This window comes from Hordeum vulgare, chromosome 1H (assembly GCF_904849725.1).
Source record: "Hordeum vulgare subsp. vulgare chromosome 1H, MorexV3_pseudomolecules_assembly, whole genome shotgun sequence".
Classification (NCBI taxonomy): Eukaryota; Viridiplantae; Streptophyta; class Magnoliopsida; order Poales; family Poaceae; genus Hordeum; species Hordeum vulgare.
This window is the reverse complement of record NC_058518.1, coordinates 411,914,301-411,940,646: the sequence shown is the minus strand read 5'-3', so window position 1 is coordinate 411,940,646 and position 26,346 is coordinate 411,914,301.

Genomic DNA, 26,346 nt, shown 5'->3' with positions numbered 1-26,346 from the left:
TATATGTATTATAAATGTATTCAAATAATATAATTTTTTTCTAGAATTCAAACAATGATCAACATGTATTTCAAAAATATTTAACATTTATTCAAAACAATGTTCAAACATGTATTTGACAAATATTTATCATGTATTTAGAAATCGACTAAGCTAACGCACGATTCTTGAGCCGCTCAATCCGCTTCTGTTCTCGCGTGTACGATTCTTGAGTCGCTCAATCCACTTCTGCCCTCGCGTAAAAAGAGCTAAGAGGAAAATAGCCACTACTAGGGTTCAAACACACAACCTGTTGGTTGTGGCTATGACGCGCTACCAGATGAGATCAGTAACTGTTATGTTTCATGTACATATTAACTCATACTTGTACCTTAGTAAGTCATAGCGAGAAAGGAAGGCCACAGTGTCTTTGACGTGAGGACAAAACCATTTGCTCGAAGTTTTTTAATGGACTGATGCAACGTGTTTTGTACTCCACCTGTCTCTTTTTTCTAGTGATGAATATTTTTCTACATAAATAAATGTTTTGCTCCTATAAAATTCGAACATCAGTCTTTTTCTCGTGTGTCCTCCCTCGGTAAATTCTTTTAACGAGCCCGATAACTATACGCACCACAAACATGATAGTTTATATATAAATATCATGGTAGCATTTTTTACCCTAAAACAAACTAGTGTAAACATACCCTTGATATCTTTTTTATGAATAACATGGTAACTCACACATCGTATACCTGATAACTCACACACCCAGGCCCTGATAACTTTAGGGGTTGGGGAGTGTATGAATAGCATGGTAACTCGTAATTCGCAGAACTGATAACTTATGTACCCTGGTCCTGTTAACTTTGACGACGGGGGCAGGGGCTGTGAGTTGATGAAATATCACCTCATTAACTTTTATGTGACTGATAACTCACAAATCAAGACCTGATAACTTATGTACCCCGGTCCAGGTAACATCGGCCAAGAGGGTGCGGGTGGGGAGTTGTTGAAACATATCATGTTAAATTCTGTGCAAATAACATGGTATTTTACATCCCGAAGATATGATAACTTATGTACACCCCATAGTAACTTTGACCCGATTTGCACTATAGAAAATTTTGAAGTTTCGAAATAGGAAAGAATCTAAATAGTGAGAATGTACAATGACATCATCTTTTTTGTGCTCTAGCACATTTGCCCATGGAGAGAATGTTGGAGGAGCCATTTTTATGCCCCGGTAATTTGTATGTAAACAAGATGCTAACTAACACACCACAGACGTGATAACTTATTTTGCCTAGGTCTGATAACTTTTGACCTGAGAAAAAAAGTCTGATCTAGTTCTGAAGGTCTCGTCGCAATGAATCTTTTATGTAAAAGCGATTTTATAATCGGACAAACGGTTTGAGCTACAAAATATTTTGAAATTTTATTTTTAGATGAAATCTTTGCTGGCATCAGCTTTTATTTTTTCCGCATGCAGCTAACGTTCGAAGCCTACATGCCCGTTGAGAAAGTCCATGCATGCGCGATTAATAAGCGATTAGAGGAGGTGTTCAGATCTATTGCTTAACTTTCAAACAGTCAGAAGTTAGCAAAGATCTTTAGAAATATTCAACATGTTGATACATGTTACACATGTATAGAAAAACTAAAACGTGTATTAAACATTAGACATGTATTTGAACAAAAGGAAACAATAAAAACAAAAATAAAATGCACAAAATGTAAAAACAATGTAAAAGGATAAAAAGAAAAATTGCAACGAACATTCCCAAAACATGTCAAAAATTGATGGTATTTTGCATGAACTGGTCACAACACCGCTCCATGTATGTGTCAATTTGGCCGGCCCATCTTGCTGCTCACCTACATCCAGGAAGGAACTCGGTCTCGGCAAACCCTATTTAATGCCACAAGCGCCGGTTAAAGGCAAAATGTGCTAATCGGCGCCTGCAGCGCTCCGCAATGGGCCGTCCCATCTAAAAGTTTTTCATGAACTCTTTTAGCCCGTGAACTGTTTTAACCCGTGAACATTTTTTGAAATCGGTGAACTTTTTTGAAAATCGTTGAACTTTTTTTTTGAATCGATGAACTTTTTTGAAAAGTGATAAACATAATTTAAAATTGATGAACTTTTGTTGAAATCAGTGAACTATTTTAAAACTTTATGACCTTTTTTCAAAATTGGTGAACTTTTTTTCGAATTCTGTGAACTTTTCGAAAATTCATGAACATATTTCCAAAAATCGGTGAACTTTTTTCCATAATCACTGAATCTTTTTCACAAATCTGAACTTTTTGAAAATTCTATGAACTTTTTATCAATTTTTCAATAACCAACGAATTTAATATGGGCCGCCCCGCGAAGAAGGCCGCTGCAGGCGCCCGTTCCCCTAGTGGCGCGTCAAGCGCCACATAGAAGTCCCCTCGGTCTCGCGATTGTCAAGATATAGCTCCCGCACCTCCAGGCCATATTGTATGCAATAGCCTACCACCACCCATGGCAAGGGTGGACCCAAGATCAATTTTTAGAGGGGTAAAGATGTACTAAATGGATTGCTAAGTGGGGATAAATCATTATTTAGCTTTGCATATTAAAAGTGCGCTAAAATTTTTGTGGGGGCAGCACTGGATTCGCCCCTGACCCAGACGAGACTAGTTTGCGCTAGCATATGTAGCAAACACAAGTGCACAACAAGCAATTAAACCATCAGCCGTCGTGCCTCCTCAACATCTTAAGCACTAATTGGCGAATTGGTGCTCGGAGAAACGCGCTCATGCGCATGCCAGGCTATTGCCCATTAAGGTTAGCCCACCTCCTCGCTTAGTTTTCTCACAAGTTCGCTCATTTTCAAGAAAAAAATCAGTATTCAGATTTAAAAAAACATTTATTTCACACAAAAAAATCAAGAATTTGAAAAAAAAATGTGAGTTTAATAAATGTTTCAGAAGTTCGCTTAGTTTTCTCACAAGTTCGCTCATTTTCAGTTTCTATATATTGGGTCGCGCTATTCGTCACCCTGCGTGAGGAATAGTTATTCTTCACCCCCTCTATTTTAACATCAATGCACCGTAATTTTACGTTCCGTAAATTTTGTCTTATTTTATACGTAAAAAGATATCATAAAAATATAATTAATGTAAAAATATTTTATGTCATGTAAAATTACGACCATACAAAAATAGTGCAAAAAATACAACAAACTCAATTTTTTTGGTCTTGTGACCTATATTTTTGTTTTCTTTTGTCAAATTTTACGTAGTGATTCAATATAAATGTAAATATTTGTATTTCAAATATAATTTATTTGTAAATTGATCATAAGATTATCTCGGGTGAAGAATAAACTATTTTGCACCCTGGGTGATGAATAGAGTTTCTATATATTTATATATATATATATATATAAAGTCTATTCACCATCCAGGATGCAGAATAAGTTATTCTTCATCCGAGGTAATTTTACGATTGTTTCATAAATAAATTAATTTTGAAATGCAAAAAGTTACATTTATATTGATTCACCATGTAAAGTGTGACATAAGAAAACAAAAATATAGGTCATAACACCAGAAAAATGGTGTTATATATATTTTTACACTATGTTTTTGTGTTTATAATTTTACGCGACACAAATTATTTTTTAGGGTGACTATATATTTCTTACGGTATGTTTTTATGTATGAAATAAGATAACATTGACGAAACGTAAATTACGATGCATTGATATGAAAATAGAGGGGGCAAAGAATAACCAATCCTCATTCAGGATGACGAATAGTCAATCAATATGATATAGAAAGTCTATTAACAATCCTGGGTGAGGAATAAGTAATTCCTCACCCAAGTCAATCGACCGAGGGAGCGGCCCTGCATAATATTCGCGAGTGTAAAATTAGGTTTGCCCACTGTAAAATTATGTCAGATGGAAACGGTTGGGCTTTGGCTGGTCGCTAGGAGCTAGCCCACTCACCCCGTAGGCCCGTACACGAACCTTTTCATGTGAGCGGTTTTCACGGGCTCGGACATGTGTTCCTCTCACCCCGACCCATCTCCTCTTTAGAAATTGCGGCGGCGGCGATAGCAGCGGCGCCGGAGGGACCAACGGGAGGCGAGGGTAGGGCTACTCCCCTCTCTCCCTCGTGAAGTACCCCCCGCCCCCCTCGCCTCTCTGATGCGGTGGCGACCAGGAGGAGCTGTAGACGGTGCCATGATACGCGCGAGCACGGCGACGACAATGTCCTTCTCCGTCATCACTCTCCACCGTCGGCTTTCTTCTTGCCTGTAAGATCTCCCTCACCTTCCTCCTCCTTCACGAATTTCAGTATTTCTAGGGCTAGGTTCTTGGTTTTTGGGAGCGAGGCAGAAGAAGAGAAATAAGACAAAGGAAAATAAACAGGAGAGGAGCTTGCATACTGAAGGGCGATGTAGGTTGATGGTGGAGACTGTTGCTCTGCGGTGAGATCAATTCAAGGAGGAGGTGGATATCATGGTATATGATGAGAAGAAGGCCATGTGGATGGTGGAGAGAAAGAGGAGGAGCTCACGGCTACATAGGAGGAACAACAGTAAAATATCTTCTTAGATCCCGCCAACGGCGATGGCCCTGTTTCTATTCTGTTATAGATAAACTGAACTAGACCGGAGCTCCATAGTTTTGATTGAACTGGAGTGTCACGTAGTATTGAACAATACCATGTTTGGCCATTTAAACTTAGAAATGTAGTTGGGATGTTGCTACTGTATTAGGATGGTTATCCCATCATTGTGAATCTGCACTGTTGCAGAAGACAGAAACGGAATTCATAAAGGGTAAAGTACAGGAAAATGCGAAAAAACGAGCCTCGTAGCAAAGAATCACGCCCCAAGAAGAAGCACAAATCATTCAGGCCAAGTAACCGTGATCTTAATGCATAATGTCACTGACTTGATGATAAGGAGTATAAGGTTTTGTTAGTTTTTGAGTTAGTCAAACCACTGCCATCGGGGCTGATCATACTCTCAATATATTGAAATTTAAACCAGTCAAGTACGTGATCTTGCTAAAGGACGCAAATGTGTCTTTTCTAAAACTTCAAGTCGTCTTGATAAAAGCTCGGATTTTCACTTTGACCTGCAGTTGTTGAGGATCTCTGTGTGGAAGACTCCAGAACTATCTCTAGGTGCAAACCTCAACAGTAATGAGACATGGTAGCAATTAGCAAAAAGTGCAAGATGTAGGATCAGGTTTCCTTTTCCATTAATTGTACATTTGTTTCTCTTCGTCACCTATTTGAAAGCACACAGTACACTAATTTTTCTCAGGTTTGGTTCTCATACTTTTACATTGCTTAATACGAGGATAAATGGCTAAGCACCTATTTATTTCTAGGTTTGATATGTTGGTACATGCTGAGGAGAACGACATCGTTGAGTCTGCTCCTATTTTACGTCGATGCAAAGAAACAATGCAATCTATGTCGCGTGTAAGTTTGTAAAATGTATTAGTTGGACACGCTCCTATTTTTTGTTGGCACCACATCTCTTACCTTGTCTCTCAGATTTCTTATATCAACGGGCGAATGTGGAATGACTCTGTACGGCGTGCTAGATTATCAAATGTGGCTTGTTGGAAACTTACGTTGGTGGATAGTTATCCTCTCCCAGTCTATCAATATTCGTGGAAGCTGCAAATTCGAGTACTCAATTGCCATGAGGTGAACAGTAACCGTCATCCAGGGCCCATCCTATCAATCTTCGCTAATATATTGGTTTAACCTGCCCTCGGTCCAATAGTAATCTTTTATAACAGGAAAATATGATTTTTTTCCTTCAGGTTATTGCTTGCTTGTTTTCAAGCATAAACCAGATGGGAATGTGCTATTTTTGGCGAGTAATCAGGCGATTCTAGCTAAGCTCCATCAATTTCATTATGGTGTAAAGAAAATCCACACCATTATTTTTGCTTGAAATTCCTATACACTGCAAGACTTTGATTTTGTTCACATTTAAATTATTTTCCTATCTTGCTGAGCCATCCATTCAAATATGATTAATTTCTTCTTCCCTGTAGTTGTTACCAGGGATGTGCATTTATTTAATTCTATTTAATATTTGATTGATTAATATGCTGGGTGGTTTTGGCACTTTGCCTTACAATATGTGTCTGACAAATTAAAGAGAATACCTCTTTCACACTACTGTTGTTCAAACCAATCAGACACTGTCGTGAAATTCAAGTGCTTTTCAGGAGTTTATTTACCATATAATTTACCTCCAGTTGTTTGCTCCTTTTGTTCATCACAGATTGATGTAGTTTAGTAGCACAACTTCTACTAGTAGCATTAAGAAAATCCATCATGGATTTAAGGCGCTTCTATGATTCATTTTGATTAATCTGGTCCTAGGCTAGTTAGACAATGTCGTAAATAGTTACTGAACACAGACTAACTCAATATAATGACTCCCATCACTGTATCTGTCACAATTTTATAAAAGTAACTTCAGTGTGCGTTGAAACACTAGTTCTAGAGTTTGCATTTTGTCTCGTTTCTCCTATATCTGTTATTCATACCATCAGTTGGCGTGTTATGTGGTCATGTGATTCCGATGAATTTTGTATCCAAAACCCACATGCAATATCTTTGATTTTGATATTGTTTCCAGTTTAAGGTAGTGAAGCCTCAGTTACTCCTCAAGTGTTATATGTGCTTGTTTGGTGCCTGGCCTGTAGCTATTTGCTGGTATGCTTTTGAGAACTCAAAATATTCTTTTTTTTGGTCTGTGTTCAAGTGGATCATAGTTAATGTATGCCGGATGGAGAGTCATGCCTTTGTATTTGTGTGGGTGAAATTAATGCTAGGTTTAATTTTAGACCTTTTAGTAATAACAGTAAAATTCAGGTTTTGGTGAGAAGAAAGGAGAACCTAAAGGATTCAGTTCTATTGGTAGGATGCATGCCATGTTGCTTCCGGCCCATGGATATGACTATTTCATTCATCGAAGAGATTGTTGGGCAGATGAAATTGATGGGAAATCTTTGGTCACACGCAAATTAAGCAGCTTCAAGACCAAGTTTAAACATGTATGATGGCAGTGAAGTTGCGGCTAGTCTCTTTGCATCCTGATCTAAATTAGTCCGGTAATATTCAGTTATGTAATAATTCTGAATTTTTCCTGCTGCTGGTTACCAAGTGCCAAGTGAGACACAATGTTCTCCCAACGGATTTTAATTGTACTCATACGGATGATCTTTATTTGCTGAGATATTTCCTGGAACCATCAGTTACATGGTATCTATTTATTACATGACTTGGTTGTTCTTGTATATTTTCTTTAGAATTCTGTATATGAATGCCTCTGATGAGGCTGATTTTCCCCATTTGGATTGGTTGTCCAAATGTCTCCTTGACGCTTTTATACATCGGTCATCAAATTTCTAAGCTGGTTCTCAAATTTCTTAGGCCGGTGCTTAGCGAAAGTGTGCACAGAAAGAATTACTGGACCATTTCCTTATAGTTACCAAATTTGACTTGTACAGAACGATTAGTACACTAGTGGAGAAGGATTATTAATATACTATATAAATAGCAAAAATACCTACAATATAATAATGCAGTCTTATCCTATAAAAAATCATTAACACCTCGGGGAATCATTTTTAATATAGCTAGCAAAAATACCTATAATGTAGGAATGCAGTCTTATCCTATGAAAAAGGTAGGAACGCCTCACTATTTTGTTGCCGTAAAATTACAGCATCATCTTTCGTTTCATAGTGTGATTTTGATGCGCCATCCTGATTTCTCGCAAGCATGATGTAACTTACAAGTCTCCATTCCGTAAGATTAGCTCACTCTCATTCGCAAGCATTTCCTTTCTTTCCACACTAATCTTACCTTTTATAGTTAATTTCTTACATTTTGGACTTGTGTTCGTAAGATTGGACTGGGATGAAGAATAACTATTCCTCACCCAGTGTGACGAATATATATAAAACTTTACTGGAAAAATTCTTACTCCTCTCCCACCTATCCCGTGCCAACTCAACACATGAAAGGTAAAACTATGAATACTGGATGCCGTTCCGTAATTTCCTACTGATGGCAGCATGGATGTACGCTACATCGATGTATCTTACGGCCGTGCCCCGCCATTTGGCGCTTTTCGAGCCGCCATCACGTGTCACACTTTGAGCATTTTCTTTAATTTTTTTCGCACGCGTTTTCTTCTTTTTTGAGTCCTTTTTTTTCGAATTTTTTTGGTGTTATGGTTTTTTACCGGTCTGTTGTAACTTTTGAATGAAAAAAATTTAACTTTTTTTCATGAAAAAACGCGTTTTTTTAGCGAGAGGCACGGTTTTGATTCAGCAAGAGGCACGTTTTTGCCTTCGCGAGAGGCATGAAGAAAAAAAACGCGTTTTCATTTTTTTTACGAGAGATACGGTTTTATTTTCAAGAAAGACACGGTTTTGCCTTCGCGAGAGGCACACCCATGCCTTTCGGAAAGGACAAAAAAATGTGTTTTCTGTTTATTACGAGAGGCATGGTTTTGCTTCCGCGAAAGGCACGGTTTTGTCTTCGCGAGAGGCACGCCCGTGCCTCTCCCGGAAGCGAAAAAACGCGTTTTTTGGTTGTTATTTTTTTGGGAGAGCCACGGTTTTTCCTTTGCGAGAGGCACGCCCGTGCCTCTCACGAATAGGGGGAAAAACGCGTTTCTGCTTTTTTTTTCCGCGAGAGGCACGGTTTTGCCTTTGCGAGAGGCATGACCCGTGGCTCTCGGAAAGGAAAAAAACGCGTTTTCTGTTTTTGTTTCTATCACGTGAGACATGATTTTTTCTTCCGAATTTTTTCATGAAAAAAAAGTTTGTCAAAACCTATCAACACGGGATCTAGTTTTGAAGATCTCACTGCGAGAAAGACAACGGTGAAAACGGTTCAAGATTTGAACGCACGGTTTAGGAGATAAAATGATTTGAAAATACGGATCTATGAAAAAAGGGAAAACTCCGAGGTTGCGACAAGTGGCACGCATGCAGTGTGCCACTTGTCGCAATCTGTGAAGGTGGAAGTAATCGTTGAAAGGTGTATTCGCTAACTAGTGATTTCGGCACTAGAGGGCATGCCCTGCATGTAACTAATTTTACGGGAAGAGATTAGTAAATTAACTCTATCTATCATACATGAGGGTTGAATATATAGTTTGTATGTATATGTGTATAGTTTGGTCTATCTTCTAGCCTTTTGTACAGTTGAGGTTGAGGCCCATATTATACTCTCTCTCTCTCTCTCTCTCTCTCTACATACTATCATACCTAAAGTTCCTACCCTAACCCTAAAGCTGCCGCCGCCGCTGCGGCCCCTGCTCACCACCACCCCATGCTGCTGTCGCATCCTACCTCCCTACCGCCGCCGTGTGTCTCCCATCGCTTCCGCTACACCTCTCCAACCCGCAGCTGCCGCCGCCGCCGCTCGCCATCTCTCCCCCGCAGCCGGCCTCCTCCAGCACCAACCCCTTCGCAAGCCTTGTGCCCTCCGTCGAAGCCATCCGCGATCTCAACATCGATGCCCGTGTTCCCATCCGCCTCGACTCCTCCACCTCCTTGTACTATGCGTGGAAGACCTACTTCAACCTCGTCTTCCGCGAGTACTACCTCATCGAACACACTTATGGATCCATCGACGCTGAGTACATGAAGGGCGACCCGGAGTAGTCTGCCATCGAGGCCACTCTCATCCGGTGGTTCTACCAAACCATCTCGAAGGACATCTTCCACATGGCCGTCACCGACGATGACCAAGATCAACGCGCTCTTCACCGACAACAAGCTTCAACGTCTTGATTTCTTGCAACAAGAGTTCTTCGGATGCCACCAGGATGACTCCACCATCGATGACTATTGCATTTGGCTCAAGATGCTCGCCGACAAACTTCGCGACATCGGCACCAAAATCTGCAACAAGCTCATGCTTAGCACTCTCATTGCCGACCTCAATGAGGATTTCGGCAACGCCGCTTCCAATCTCAGGTTGATGACGGAGCCCTCCTTTCAGGATCTGTTGCATACTTGAAACTTGAAGAGCGCCGGATGAACAAGGTGAAACGGCAGGTGCAACACACCGCCCTCACCGCCAGCACAACCCTCTGCGGGCCCATTCCTCCGGCGCCCGCCCACGCCCCGCGGCCCCTGCCGCCACCCGGGTTTTACCCCACTGCCTCCCGCGCCGCCTCAACAGAAGCAGCAAGGGGGCCGACACAACCGGCACAGTGGAGGCCGACGCAACCATCAACAACACCCGCACCAACAGGGGACTGGTGGGGCGCCGTGCCTCCTGGAGCCATCTCCTCCGTGGACCGCGGGCACCAACCATTGGATGGGCGTGGTGCATGCTTAGCACATGACCGTCCCAAGTTTCCCGCGTCAGGCCTCCTCGAGGTCCACCCGGCGGCACACCAGGCTTTCTTCGACGCGGCCACCCAGCCGGTCGGCGCCAGCTACGCCGCCCCGTTCGCTCCGACGTACGGCGGCGGGTACGGGCAACCTGCCCCGGTGCAGCCCTACGGTGTTGCCCCACAATCGCATGTTCCGCCGCCATGGGATACCTCCCTCCTCGCTGCCTTGCACTCGGCCCCGTCGCTGAGTAACTACAGCGGTGGAGGCGACTGGTACATGGACTCGGGTGCCACCACGCACATGAGAGCTCATCCCGGTAACCTCCTCTCTTCCACTCCTATCACCACTTCCACTCGTATCACCGTAAGCAATGGTTCCTCCTTACCTATCACTCATATTGGTAGTATTACTTTTCCTTCCAACTCCACACCTATCAATATTTATAATGTTCTTGTTTCTCCTGAGTTAGCATCCAACTTAGTTTTTGTTCGTTGTCTCGCTCGTGAGAACCCTCTTACCGTTGAATTTGACGTCGTTGGTTTCTCTGTGAAGGATGCCCGCACCAGGATGGTCATGCACCGCTGTGACAGTCCCGAGGAGCTCTATCCCGTGCACGCCAGTGCCTCCACCTCCTCTCCCGTTGCTCTTGCCGCGGTATCGACCTCTGGCATGCTCGTTTGGGCCACCCCAACCCCTCCACCCTTCGTCAAATCCTTTGGAGTTTTTTACTTTTCACGTAATAAACTTGAGGATCACGCGTGTGAGGCTTGTCGTCTAGGCAAGCACGTTTGACTTCCCTTTAGCGCTTCAACAAGTATATCTACCTTTTCGTTTTAGTTACTTCATAGTGTTGTCTGGACATCCCCTCTTGCGAGTAATATGGGCTATCTATACTATTTGATGATTTTAGATGATTACTCTCATTACGTGTGGACTTTTCCTCTCTGTCGCAAGTCCGACGCGCTTGCCACACTCACCGCCTTTTATTCCTATGTCACCACGTAGTTCGTTCGCCCTATTCTTGCACTCCAAACCGATAATGATAAAGAGTTTGATAATGTTGTTATTTTCACTCTCTTAGACTCTCACGTTACTGTCTTCCGCCTAACCTTCCCCTACACTTCCCAACAGAACGGTCGCGTAGAGCGAATCCTACGCACTCTCAACAATTGCGTCTGTACGTTACTCTTTCACTCCCACGTACCTCCCAGGTTCTGTCCGGATGCACTCGCCACCGCCACCTTACTCGTCAATGTCCGTTCGTGCCGCACTCGTTGGAACTACACTCCTCACCAACTCCTCTTCGATGCGCTCCCGTTCTATGATGGGCTTCGCATTTTTGGGTGTCTTTGCTATCCTAGCACCACGTCCACCACCCCTCACAAACTCGCACCCCAAGCCCTTCCATTTGTCTTCCTTGGATACCCTTCCAACACCAAAGGTTACTGGTGCTATGATCCTGTCACTCACCGCGTGCACACTTTGAGGCACGTGTACTTTGTTGAGACGATGTTACCTTTCTTTCAAGTATTCCCTACGGTGGCTCACTCGCCGGCGCTCGGTGCCCGCCCGCTGCGCGACACCGGCTTCCCGTCGCGACGACCCGCCACCGCCCCCACCGGACGACTTCTTCACTCGATTGTTGCCAGGCCTGTGACTCCCTCTCTCGAGGTCGAACCCGTCCAGGCTTCTCTCGCAGATGCCACCTGTCCTGCGACTCCCTCCCCTGAGGTCGAGTCCACCCAGCCTCCCTAGCAGCTGCCACTCGGCCTGCGACTCCCTCCCCTGAGGTCGAGTCCGTCCAAGCCTCCCCCGTTGGTGAAGTCTCCACCAGCGCTGCTCCGTCGATCCCTGACCGGGCCACCGGCGCCACCACGACGGGCTTGATGTACTCCTCACCAGTCGCCCTGCCCGGCCCTGCAGCGGCCCCGCGCCCTCGGCATGATGACCCGCACCCACGCCGGCGTGACTCGGCCCAACACTCGCTATCCTTCGGATGAGTATGCGTGCACGGCCTCGACGTCAACAACATCACCCATCCCCTCCTCCGCCCGCGAGGCCCTTCGGTACCCTCACTGGCTCGTGGCAATGCAGGAAGAGTTCGCTGCCTTGCAGCAAAGCGGCACGTGGCATCTTGTTCTGCGACCCTCTAATGCCAATGTCATCACTTGCAAATGGGTGTTCTTCCACAAGACTCGCCCTGACGGTTCTCTAAAGCGCTACAAAGCTCGATGGGTGGTTCGAGGATTCCGGCAACGGGCCGGTGTAGACTTCACCGACACTTTTGCCCCGGTTGTCAAACCGAGCACGATTCGCACGGTCCTTTAGCTGGCGGTGTCTCACGCATGGCATGTTCATCACTTGGACATCTCCAACGCCTTTTTGCATGGACACCTGACCGAGCGTGCATGTGTCAGCAACCTACTGGTTTCGTCGATGCTGATCATTCCGATCACGTGTTCCTGCTCTCTCGTTCTCTTTACGGGCTGAAGCAGGCGCCCCGTTCTTGGTACCAGCGGATCGCTGCCTTCTTGTAGTCACTTGGCTTTCGGTCGACCCGCTCCGATGCGTCACTCTTTGTGTATCATCAGGGAGCTGCAACTGCATACCTGCTGCTCTACATCAACAACATCATCTTGACATTAACCACCTCTAAGCTCCTTGAGCGTGTCAGCGCTCGTATTCGCGATGAGTTCGCGCTTAAGGACTTGGGGTCTGTGCATTACTTCCTTGGCATTGAGGTAGTTCGACGGCCTGATGGGTTTTTCTTGCATCACCAACGGTACGCTTAGGAGCTTCTTGAGTGCGCCGACATGCTTAGCTACAAGACAGCTCCCACTCACGTTGATACCAAGGACAAGGTCTCTGCCACGGAGGGCTCTCTCACGTCTGATGCTCCACTCTACCGCTCCATTGTTGGTGCTCTCCAATACCTCACTTTGACGCGCCCAGATTTGCAGTACGCAGTTCAGCAGGTCTGCCTCACATGCACGCTCCACGTGATTCTCATTGGACTCTGGCGAAGCGTATCCTTTGCTACATACGTGGCACCACGTCCTTGGGTCTCACACTGACGGCCTCCGCATCCACCGACATCGTCGCCTACTCAGATGTGGACCGGGCAGGCTAACCTCACACACGACGCTCCACATCCGGCTACTGTGTCTACCTTGTGCCCTCGCTGATCTCTTGGTCTTCCAAGCGATAGCCCACAGTCTCCCACTTGAGCGGTGAGGCTGAGTATGAGGCAGTGGCTAACGTCGTTGCTGAGTGCTCCTGGCTACACTAACTTCTAGAGGAGCTGCTTTGTGATGTTCACAAGGCCACACTTGTCTATTGTGACAATGTCAGTGCCGTCTACCTCTCCGCCAACCTGGTCTATCATCGTTGTACGAAGCATATTGAGCTTGACATCGACTATGTTCGTGAACAAGTGGCTCTTTGGCGCATTCGAGTTCTTCATGTTTCGACGACCACTAGTAGAAAACAGGGCTTCGGTCCATTCCTGAAATACCATTAATCCCGGTTCACTTACGAACCGGGACCCATGGGGGCATTGGTTCCGGTTCATGAGGCCAGGGCACCGGCCGGGCCTCGTGGGCCACTGGTCCTGGTTCGTCTGACCCCTTTGGTCCCGGTTTCAGACACGAACTGGGACCAATGAGCCTTGCTCCTGGCCCACAACCATTGGTCCCGGTTTGTTGGTGGAACCAAGACCAAAGGACACCATTTGTTCCTGGTTCCAGCCACAAACCGGGACCAATGGTTGGCATATATATACCCCCTGCCCACGACCAGAGCAATGCACTACTCTGGTTTTTTGGTCGGCCGTGGGAAAGCTTTGTGGTGCTCTACCTCACCTCCTATGCACACGAGGTGTTCGATGAAATACCCGAGCCACACTCAAGCTTTCTCCTCTCGAATCTCCTTGTCCAAGCTCCATTTTCCTCAAGATTTGTCTAGGTTTGGCGGTTCGTCGTGTCCGTCTCCGTCCTCATCGCCGTCGATCGCCCGCACCCATCTCGGCGTCGGCACCACCGTGGTTAGCCTCTTCTTCTTATCTTCTTTCTAAAAGAAAAAGTTTTTACTTGTATGATTTAGATAGATACTTGTGTAATTTTCTTACTTTTATTATTGTTTGTTATTATATAGTGCGATGGTTTTGGTATCCGCCTCCGTCAGCCCTCATCCTGTCTATGATTCAAATGTGGTATATATTATCTTTTATAACTATTTTGTTTTATTTAGTGTTTATGACAATTATGCCGACCAACGTGACATAGAATTTTTAATCTAGGAGGTATGTGAACCGGAAATTCCAACCGACATAGAAATTCTTGTCGACAAGTTAAATTTGGGTGAAAAAGAAAACAATTACTTGAAAGAAAAATTACAGAGAGTTGAAGAGGAGAAGATGAAATTTGAGTTGAATGTTGCCGATGTCGTCGACGATCACAAGATCAAGATGGATGCAATGCATTTGAATATTAGAAAGATTAGAAAATATGCCATTCATACCGAGGCTTGGTATCATTATGTCGTTGGATCAATTGGTACCTTAGTTGCGGTTATGACCGCATTTGTTGTTGCATTTAAATTTTGTAGTTTCAATGTATGTTTTAATTAGATGCTCTAGAGAGCTATATGTTGTTCAATAATGAGAACTATGTATGAACGTTATGTATTTATTTTGGTCACTAATGTACTTTGGCTTTAATGTGATGATGAATTTCTATTAATTTGGTCACTTCTCTATTCATGATATGCTGTAATAGTTTTTAATACACTTTATTATATAACGCACGCAGATGAACCAGCAATGGATGTACGATGACCGACGCACCTCCAAGTATATTAAGGGCGTGCATAATTTTCTCGAAGCGGCTGAGGCAAACAAGCAGAATGGTTTTATGCATTGTACATGTACTGTCTGTGGGAGTACGAATGCTTTATCCAACTCTAAAACCCTTCACTTCCACCTGTTTGAGAAGGGTTTTATGCCACACTATAATGTTTGGACCAAGCACAAAGAAAGAGGGGTTATGATGGAAGACAAAGAAAAAGAGGATGCTGACAACTACCCGCCCCCTGAATATGGTGATGCTGCAATGGGGGGAGGTGAAGATCAAGAGGAACCAGACGATGTGCCCGATGATGATATTCGCCGGGTCATTGTTGATGCACAGAGAGAATGCGAAAGTGAAAGGGAGAAGTTGAAGTTTGATGGGGTTATAGTCCCAGGATAGGGTCATAGGCCTGCCCTATAGGTCCTACCCAAGGACTACCCTTCATAGAGGACGAGGCCCTTGGACAGTTCCGACTGAACTATGGACTCCCCCATCATCCAGTCGGTGACGAGCACTCGGAGTATATTTAACGTACCGACTGGATTCCACTCTGTACATCGTAACCTCCCAGGAGGGCAACGGTTATACGTTTTCATACACCATTATTAACATTTAAGGCTTACGTTACCTATAACATAGGCATTTGTTCGCCACTATTCCACGTCTGTCCATCGAGCCATTATGAAGGGCAGTGCACTCTATATAAGTTGCCCTTCCCCACTGGTGCGGGGGTTGGCTTTTACTGTAATCCTATATTCCACTCGACACTAAGCTCCCAAGAGCACTGAGACGTAGGGCTTTTACCTCCACCGTAGAGGGGCCTGAACTCATACATCCTCGCCGTAGCTAAGGCTCTGCCCATCCTTTCGTACCCTACACTTCTACTGTCAGACTTATACCCAAGACAGTTTGCGCCCACCTTGGGGCAGACGTCTAAGCGACTTCCGGCGAGTTTGCGATTTCATCTTTTCATCATGTCGTCCGGCGGAGATCTGTGCATGGGTCACGAGATCCTCTTTGGCGCACTCTCCTTCATCGTCGACGATTCGGCATGGCTTCGGGATGAGCCCCTCGACGTCGAGGCGCTCCCCAGTCACGGAGCTACGCACTTCCGTGCCGGTTCCCGCGGCATCCTTCTTCTCCAGCCATCGGCCCCGGTGTCGATCCTCGCCCCCGTCACGCGTCGCAACAAGCGATCCCGTCGCCCCCGGCTCCAGCTTTGGGTGCGACACGCCCAGGTGCGACAGAGCGCGTCCTCTCAAGTGGCGGTGCTCGAATCGGTTGTGGTCGCGCCACCATCCCAGTGCTTGGACTCAGTTCCGACTGAGCTACCTTCCGAGTACCTGGGTCGCGGGCCTGCAACCGAAGTTCTCATGGGCGATTCCCATGAAAGTCATCTCCGGACTGGTCGGAACGAGCATGAGGTCGGGGAATCATCCGGCGCTCGTCGTCAACACCATCGTTCTGTCAGTCGACGCACTCGCCAGAGCGACGTCGAGGTGTTCCGCGCACCCGTCCTCAACCTGGCTGCGGCTGCCAGGATAGCCGATTCTCTCCAGCCGACTGATTCGGAGGCTGGCAGAGGGATCGAGCAGATCCGTGCCCTGTTGCATACGGCGCAACAGCAAAATTCGGCGGTCTCCCAATCGCACAACAGGATCCACAACAGTTCTGTTCACGCGAACACGCATCGGTCGGTTTCAGCCCCGACTCTCATCAGCGACGCAGAGGGGGCAGCCGTTCCAGGAATCCCGAAGATCGTCGCCGTTCACGCACCACTCCGCGGGGTGGGCCCCACGGACCTCGGCATCACGATGATCGTCGTTCAGTCGGCGACACGCATGATCCAAGGCCCGTCGCAAGAGGGTAAATCGCCCAGAAGATGGTCGACAGGAGTCGAGCCCACCGTGATGGTCACGATAGAGACCGTCCGAGTGGAAGCAAGACCGTCGTCTTGGGCCTCGAGTGCTTCAGTCGGGCCATCCGTTCAGTTGACATCCCTCCCAACTTCCGATTGGCGACGGGAATCAGCAAGTTCACGGGAGAGTCCAAGCCAGAAACGTGGTTGGACGACTACAGAGTGGCGGTCCAGATCGGTGGCGGAGATGACCAGGTCGCCATGAAACATCTCCCCCTGATGCTCGGTGGCTTGGCGCGAGCTTGGCTGAACCAGTTGGCTCCGTCAAGCATCTACAGCTGGGCAGATCTGTCCCGAGTCTTCATCAAGACCTTCGAGGGCACGTGCAAACGCCCTGCTGGTCTTGTGGAGCTCCAGCACTGCGTCCAAAAGCAGAACGAGCCCTTGCGCGATTTCATCCATGCTGGACGACCCTCTACCACACGGTGGAGAACGTCACGGAGCATCAAGCATTCTGCGCCTTCAAGGCAGGCGTGCGGTACAGGGATATGTACCTAAAATTCGGTCGGACAGGCGACATCTCCATGAGCAAGATGATGGAGATAGCCGCACGCTATGCAAATGGCGAAGTGGAGGACCGCATACGTAGTGGCAAGCATAAGTCAGTCGCCGATGGAGATGGGAACATCAGTCGGAAGCAGAAGCAGAAGGCTCAATCCACTCCGCAGGCAGAGGCAGCAGCCGTTACAAATGCCAAGTTCAAAGGCAAGGGGAAGGCTCAGTACACCCCCAAGAAGAGGCAGTCAGGAAATTCCATCCTGGATTAGCCGTGTCCAATCCACACGAAGATGGACGAGGAAGGCAACGCCATATTCCCGAAGCATACCACTCGGCAGTGTCGTCTCCTGATCCAAGGATTCGGTGAAGGGAAATCGAGTGAAAAGGACACCGAGCAGGATGATGAGGACAAGGAGGATCCGTTCCCCCAAGTCCATGCAACATTGATGATTTTTGCTGATGTGGAAAGCAAAAGTCGACTGAAGCTGGTGAACAAGGAGGTGAACATGGCAACCCCAGCCACGCCCACGTTCCTCAAATGGTCACAGACTGCGATCACCTTTGATCAGTCGGACCATCCAGCACACGTGCCCACCCCAGGGAGGCAAGCTCTGGTCGTCGACCCGATGGTGGAAGGAGTCCGACTGCGCAAGGTCCTCATGGACGGTGGCAACGATTTGAACATCATGTACGCCAACACTCTCAAGGGAATGGGCATTCTGATGTCCAAGCTTAGCGAGAGCAGTATGCAGTTCCACGGAGTCGTCCCAGGACGAAAGGCCAAGTCACTCGGCCACATCGCGTTGGATGTCGTCTTCGGCTCTGACAAGAACTTCCGCAAGGAGAAGCTGACATTCGAGGTGGTGGATTTCCAGAGTGCATACCATGCGATTCTGGGCCGTCCGGCGTATGCGCGTTTCATGGCCCATCCATGTTATGTGTATTTGAAGCTGAAGATGCCAAGCCCCAAAGGTGTGATCACGGTTACAGGCAATCGGCAGCGAGCCGAGGAGTGTTTGCAGCAGGGGTCAAGGATTGCCGATCAGCAGATGGCTATTCTCAAGCTGGATGAGTACAAGAAGACCGCCGACCCCGCTGACCTGATGCGTTCAAAGAAGCCATCTTCCGAGTTCGCGTTCCAGTCGGTGGGCGACACGAAGAAAGTCAGCATCCACCCGACAGACGACACCGCCGCCCCGACTAACATCTCCACCACCCTAGATCCAAAATAGGAAGCCGAGCTCATCCAATTCCTCCATGAGAACTGGGACATTTTCGCATGGAAGCCCGCTGACATGCCAGGAGTACCCAGGGAGTTGGCTGAGCACCGACTGCATGTGGATCCTGCTGCTCGGCCCGTCCGAGAACGCATGCGTCGGTCCGCCGCGCACAAGAGGAAGGCAATCAGAGAGGAGGTGGCTAAACTTTTGGCAGCCAACTTCATTCGCGAGGTGCACCACTCCGAGTGGCTCGCTAATGTGGTCATGGTGCCCAAGAAGGACAAGTCTCTCCGTATGTGCATCGATTTCAAGCATCTCAATAAGGCCTGTCCGAAAGATCACTTCTCGCTCCCCCGCATCAATCAAATTGTCGATTCGACTGCGGGTTGCGAGCGTTTATCCTTCCTTGATGCCTATTCGGGCTATCATCAGATCCGTCTGTATGGTCCGCATGAATTAAAAACATCCTTCATCACCCCATTCGGGTGTTTCTGCTACATCACTATGCCATTCGGTTTGAAGAATGCAGGGGCAACTTTTATGCGCATGATCCAAAAATGCCTCCTTGACCAGATCGGTCGAAATGTGGAGGCATATATGGACGATATCGTAGTCAAGTCACGCAAAGGTTACGACCTACTGACTGACTTGGCAGAAACATTCGCCAACCTACGTAGGTATGATATCAAGCTCAACCCAGCCAAGTGTTCATTTGGTGTTCCCAGCGGGAAGTTACTCGGTTTCTTTGTTTTCGAACGAGGGATCGATGTCAACCCCGAAAAGATCGGGACTATCATCCGAATGGAACGACCGGTAAGAATACATGATGTTCAAAGGCTCACAGGTTGCCTAGCGGCTCTGAGCAGGTTTATCGCTCGACTCGGCGAGAAGGCGTTACCTCTGTACCTACTCATGAAGAAATCAGATACCTTCGAGTGGACAGACGAAGCCCAAATTGCATTGGACGACCTCAAAGCCCTACTTTCCACCCAGCCGGTTATTACTGCCCCACTCAGTAAAGAACTCCTTCTTCTGTACATCGCGACTACAAATCAAATCGTCAGCACCGTTCTGACAATCGAACGCGAAGAAGAAGGCAAAGCATACAAGGTTCAGCGGCCAGTATATTATGTCTCCGAAGTCCTGACTCCTTCCAAGCAGAGGTATCCCCATTATCAGAAGCTTATTTATGGGATCTACATGACTGCAAAGAAGGTGGCTCATTACTTCCAAGACCACTCGGTGTCTGTCATATCTGATGCTCCGTTGTCGGAAATTCTCCACAACCGGGATGCATCGGGCCGAGTGGCAAAGTGGGCAATGGAGATGCTATACTACGACATCAAGTTCGAAGCCAAGAAAGCTATAAAGTCTCAAGCTCTGGCTGACTTCATAGCAGAATGGGTAGAACAACAGCAACCGACTCACATCTACTCGGCTCATTGGACTATGTTCTTCGATGGGTCCAAGATGTTCAATGGCTCCGGCGCTGGCGTGGTGATCATATCCCCAAAGGGTGATAAAATCAAGTATGTGTTGCAGATACATTTTGATTCCTCCAACAACGAAGCAGAGTATGAAGCTCTCCTTTACGGGTTGTGCATGGCCATCACACTCGGCGTTCGTCGCCTGATGATCTATGGTGATTCAGATCTGGTGGTTAATCAAGTAATGAAGGAGTGGGATGTAAGGAACCCCACCATGACTGCATACTGCAACGCAGTAAGGAAGCTCGAGAAGAAGTTTGAAGGTCTGGAACTTCACCATGTTCCCCGACTGAAAAACCAAGCAGCAGATGAATTGGCAAAACTTGGATCCACTCGGAGACCAGTCCCGAGTGATGTCTGCCTCGAGCACCTACATCTCCCCTCGGTGAAGGAAGATCCCTTTACAGAGGAGCTAGTACAACCAAAGAGCTTGACAGATCCGACTGAAGTCGAGGTCCCCGCTGTGGTTGATTTGATCATGGAGATTCTTGCTGTCATCCCCGAGTGGATTGTGCCTTTCATTGCGTACATCATGAGGCAAGAGTTACCAGAAGACGAAGTCCAAGCTAGGCAGATCGTCCGCAGTTCGAAGTCCTTCACCGTCATTGATGGCCAGTTGTACAGAGAAAGTGTTTCGGGCGTCCTTCAGCGGTGTATCTCCCGTGAGGAGGGACAGTTAATCTTGGAAGAAATTCACTCGGGAACCTGCGGTCATCATGCCTCCTCAAGGGCAATCGTCGCCAAAGCATTCAGAGCTGGTTTCTTCTGGTTGCAGGCGAATGAAATGGTGAAAGATATGGTCGACCGTTGCGAAGGCTGCGAGTTCTATTCCAACAAGTCCCACAAGCCAACGTCTGTGCTGAAGACAATTCCTCTTGTTTGGCCATTCGCCGTGTGGGGATTAGATACAGTCGAACCATTCAGAACAGGCCAAGGAGGATTCACTCATCTGCTGGTAGCAGTCGACAAGTTTACCAAGTGGATCGAAGCCAAGCCCATCAAGAAGCTCGACGCCCTTACGGCCATCAAGTTTATCAGAGACATCATCGCCAGATTCGGGGTTCCGCACAGCATAATCACTGACAATGGCACGAACTTTGACTCGGACAGATTCAAAGGTTTTTGCAAAGGTCAAGGTATCCGGGTGGATTTTGCATCCGTGGCGCACCCCCAAACAAACGGGCAAGCAGAGCGGGCGAATGGACTTATTCTTCAAGGGTTGAAGCCTCGACTCCTGCGAGAAGTTAGACATGCCGCCGGCGCGTGGGTCACCGAGCTGCCTTCGGTGTTGTGGGATCTCCGCACAACTCCGAATAGATCTACAGGGCGATCCCCGTTCTTCCTTGTTTATGGAGCAGAGGCAGTCCTTCCGAGTGATTTGCTTCACAACTCTCCACGAGTCGAACTCTTCTCCGAAGCCGAAGCAGAGCAAGCCAGGCAATATGGAGTGGATCTTCTAGAAGAAGAGCGCGAGATGGCACTGACTCGCTCAACAATTTATCAACAAGATCTGCGGCAATTTCACGCGCGGCACGTCAGGAGTCGCACATTCCAAGCAGGCGACCTGGTGCTCTGAGTGGATCAGCAGAGACCACACAAGTTGGCTCCCGCCTGGGAAGGACCCTTCATCGTACCTAAGGTGCTGAACAACGGAGCGTATCGACTCTACAACCTCGACAGGGAAACGGACGAGCCGCGAGCATGGAATGGAGATGTCCTGAAGCGCTTCTACACATAACCGCCGACGGGAGCAATGTAAAGAGCAAGTATCATTGAAGTAATACAAAGCAGATTGATTTCTTGCCGATTCAAAATTCTTCCGCGTTTGCAGATTCCGGTCTAAAAAAATTCGCTCCGAGTGTGCACTAAAAGTTGCACTCGGGGACTTAGCTGCGACCCAGAATCGCCTAAGTACAAATTTTCTCTGAGTGTGCACTAAACGTCGCACTCGGGGACTTAACTACGATCAAGAATCACCTAAGTACAAACTTTCTCCGAGTGTGCACTAAAAGTCGCACTCGGGGACTTAGCTGCGATCCAGAATCACCTAAGTAAAAAACTCGCTCCGAGTGTGCACTAAAAGTCGCAAAACTCGCACCGAGTGCACACTAAAAGTCGCACTCGGGGACTTAGCTGCGACCCAGAATCGCCTAAGTATAAAACTCGCTCCGAGTGTGCACTAAAAGTCGCACTCGGGAACTTAGCTGCGACCCAGAATCTCCTAAGTACAAACTCGCTCCGAGTGTGCACTAAAAGTCGCACTCGGGGACTTAGCTGCGACCCAGAATCGCCTAAGGACAAACTCGCTCTAAGTGTGCACTAAAAGTCGCACTCGGGGACTTAGCTGCGACACAGAATCGCCTAAGTACAAACTCACTCCGAGTGTGCGCTAAAAGTCGCACTCGAAGACTTAGCTGCGACCCAGAGTCGCCTAAGTACAAACTCGCTCCGAGTGTGCACTAAAAGTCGCACTCTGGGACTTAGCTGCGACCCAGAATCGTCTAAGTACAAACTCGCTCCGAGTGTGCACTAAAAGTCGCACTCGGGGACTTAGCTGCGACCCAGAATCGCCTAAGTACAAACTCGCTCCGAGTGTGCACTAAAAGTCGCACTCGGGGACTTAGCTGCGACCCAGAATCGCCTAAGTACAAACTCGCTTCGAGTGTGCACTAAAAGTCACACTCGGGGACTTAGCTGCGATCCAGAATCGCCTAAGTACAAACTCGCTCCGAGTGTGCACTAAAAGTCGCACTCGGGGACTTAGGTGTGACCCAGAATCGGCTAAGTACAAACTCGCTCCGAGTGTGCACTAAAAGTCGCACTCGGGGACGTAGCTGCGACCCAGAATCGCCTAAGTACAAACTCGCTCCGAGTGTGCACTAAAAGTCGCACTCGGGGACTTAGTTGCGACCCAGAGTCGCCTAAGTACAAACTCGCTCCGAGTGCGCGCTAAAAGACATGCTCGGAGACTTAGCCGCGATCTAGAGTCGCCTAAGTAAAAAAGCTTCCTCCACGTGTATACTCGAGATCCACTTGGAGGCTTAGCAGACCCTCATTGAGGCTCATGTGGATGTGAAGACAACTGACAACTACATGAGTAACAACTCACTCCGAGTGCGCACGAAAAGTCACACTTGGGGACTTAGCTGCGACTCAGAGTCGTCTAAGTAAAAAGCTTCCTCATGTTTGCCCTTGGCTTCACCAAGAAACGCCAAACAAAAACCACGAGCCAAAACCGTGTCAAAAAAAACTTGGCGAAAGAAGAGCAAAATATTCGATTCAAATTCAAAGTTGGATTTACGATCAGTCGGCTCGGTGTGAATCAAGCTTATCCACACCGAACCACAAATGTGACGGCCAACAGCAGTGGCCAAAGTTTGATACAGATACCACTCGGCATACCGAGGTAAATGTGCGTTCACCATCAAGTTTTTTTCAAGCGTCACCGGGACTGGCAGGCTCCACAAAGGTGTCAAGGTCAATTCCATCTGCAATGCGAGTAGCTATGTCCAGGAAGGTCTCCATGAAATCTTCGAATCGAAGCTTCTTGGTGTTGGCAACCTGCAACGTCTTCAGCTTTTCTTCGCGAGCTTCCTTGCAGTGCACTCGGACCAGAGATAGCGCCACGTCCGCACCACAACGAGCGGCAGACTTCTTCCATGCCTGCACTCTGCTCGGGACGTCCTCCAGCCGAGTCATCAACCCATCTATTTCTTGCCGAGAATCGTCTTCAGGCCACAACTCCTTGTCGATCCGGCCGATGACTTCTCTCAGGCGGCCAATGAAAGGTCCCACCCTGCTAAGGAGAATATGCGCTCGGAGCAAGTCCCGGTTGGCTTCGTCGCCGAGTGGAACGTTCGGAACAACCGACCATTCAATGAAGGCAGCTTCAGCCTCAACGTCCAGTCAGAAGTCTGCAAAGGACAAGCAGAAAGTAAGCGCAGAGTGGACTCCAAAGTCAAGAAGCGCTCGGCAAAAACTTACCACCAAGCAGTGCAACCATCTTCCTTGCCCAGTCACTGACGTACTTCTCCTGCGCCATGCACCGAGTGTTCATCAACTTCAGCTGGCCCATCCATTCAGATCTTTGACTCTTCAATTTTTCAACTTCGGCTAGCAAGGCCTTGTTGGTCTCCTGAGACTCCTCCAAAGACTTCTCTCGGTCAGCAAGAGCCCCCTTCACACCAGCCAGGTCATTCACAGCCGCCTCCAAGTCCGTAGCAAGTTGAATCTTCTCAGCCTTCAGAGCATTGTACGCACACCCCATTTTGCAAGTCTTCTGCGAAATAAGCACAAAGGGAAGATCAGACACATTCAACAAGGAAAACAATCAAAGCTCAAAGTTCTTCAGACCCCTGCCGATGCAAGCAATCGATAGCGGTCTCGGGGACTACACCCAGTGGGTTCACTAAGAGTGACCCCATTGGCGTGAAGCTCGAACAGGTCGGCCCTATTGAGCTACATGACAAACAGACAAATCTATGAGACTACTATTACCCGGCCTGAGTAACACTACTCTCGGGGACTACACCCATTGGGTGCACTCGGAGTGCCCCCACTGGTACCATTCGGGCAGATCAGCTCTGATCTGTTCAGGTCACGTAAAATACATATAAAGACAACTGTCGGTACAAGCACTCGACAGAAGTCTCGGGGACTACACCCACTGGGTTCACTCGGAGTGAACCCACTGCAAAATCATCTTACTGTATCCGAGTATATCACTGAAACCCCCAGTGGGTGACAAGAGGAAAGTAAACACTTACTAGCGCACTTACTCGGATATCGTCCCGGAGCTCCAAGCTTTTCTTGTACAAAGACGCGATGGAGTCATACGCCCCCTTGGCATCACCCACCATCAGCTCCACCTGCACCATGGCATCCTTGGCGGCCCCCACCTGGTCTTCCGGGAGATGTCGGGCGTCATATTGAACGGTTGACGGACCCGGCGCAACAGAAGACTCCCTGGGCATCCCGAGCTCAGCTCCAGTCGGTCCTGCCGTGAGGGGCACCGTCTTAGTTGGCGCCACCGTCTCGGTCGGCGGCACGGTCATGGTGGGAGCAGCAGTAGATGGGACAACCTCAAGGACAGGCGCCAAAGCTGGCTCCGACCAAATTTGATCATCGTCCTCCAGATGGATCACCTCCGAAGGAAGCTCGACTGAACAAAATGAAATTACAGAAAAAGGTCAAGATCAAAGATAGCACTCGCGAATCAATAATACAAACTCTCGGAGTCATGACAACGTACCTTGCTGGGACGTGGCGGCGTTATCCGTGTCCATGGGGTCATCGTCCTAGCGCGGCAGAGAGGTGGCGGAGGTAGCGGCTCTGTTGAGTGAAATCCACTCGACAAGTAACCATGAGTTCAATCAGATACTGAAGGAAGATAGAAGAACAAGACACTTACGCTGAGGCGACTGGAACAACGATCCTCATCCGAGGCAAAGCTTTCCAAGGCTTAGGCCCACTGGGTTTGGCCACCTTAGACGGCTGGTCCGTGGGCTCGGCAGCCGCGTCCATGGTCCTCTTCACACTCCGAGCACTCGGAGCCACGGGAGGGGCTGGCGGAGCACTCGGGGCCGCCGGAGGAGCCGGCGGAGCAGCAAAATCGTGACGGCGCTTAGTTCGGTGCTCTGGTGGTGGAGGTGGCGAGCTCTGCTCCCCTTCCTCCTCCTCCTCCTCTTCCAACTCCTCCTCCGTCTCCCCACTGTTGGAGACGTACTCGGCGCTATCCGCGCTGCCCTCCTGGCTGCCCTCCTCTTCCTCGGCTGGATTCCTGTTCGAGACAGCAGAATACCAGTTAGTCCACTCCTGCACAAAACACAGTCGGCAACGTCAGTCAGCAGGACAAGAAAAGTAATAAATCTAAGAAGATTAAAAGCACTCGACAAGATGCGCTTACCTCATTCGGAGGAGGATTGTTGGCGCAGAAGGGTTTCACCCGCCGAGCTCCTTCGGGGTTATCACACGTGCCTGTGATGCCGCGGACCCACGCCCTCACAGTCTCCT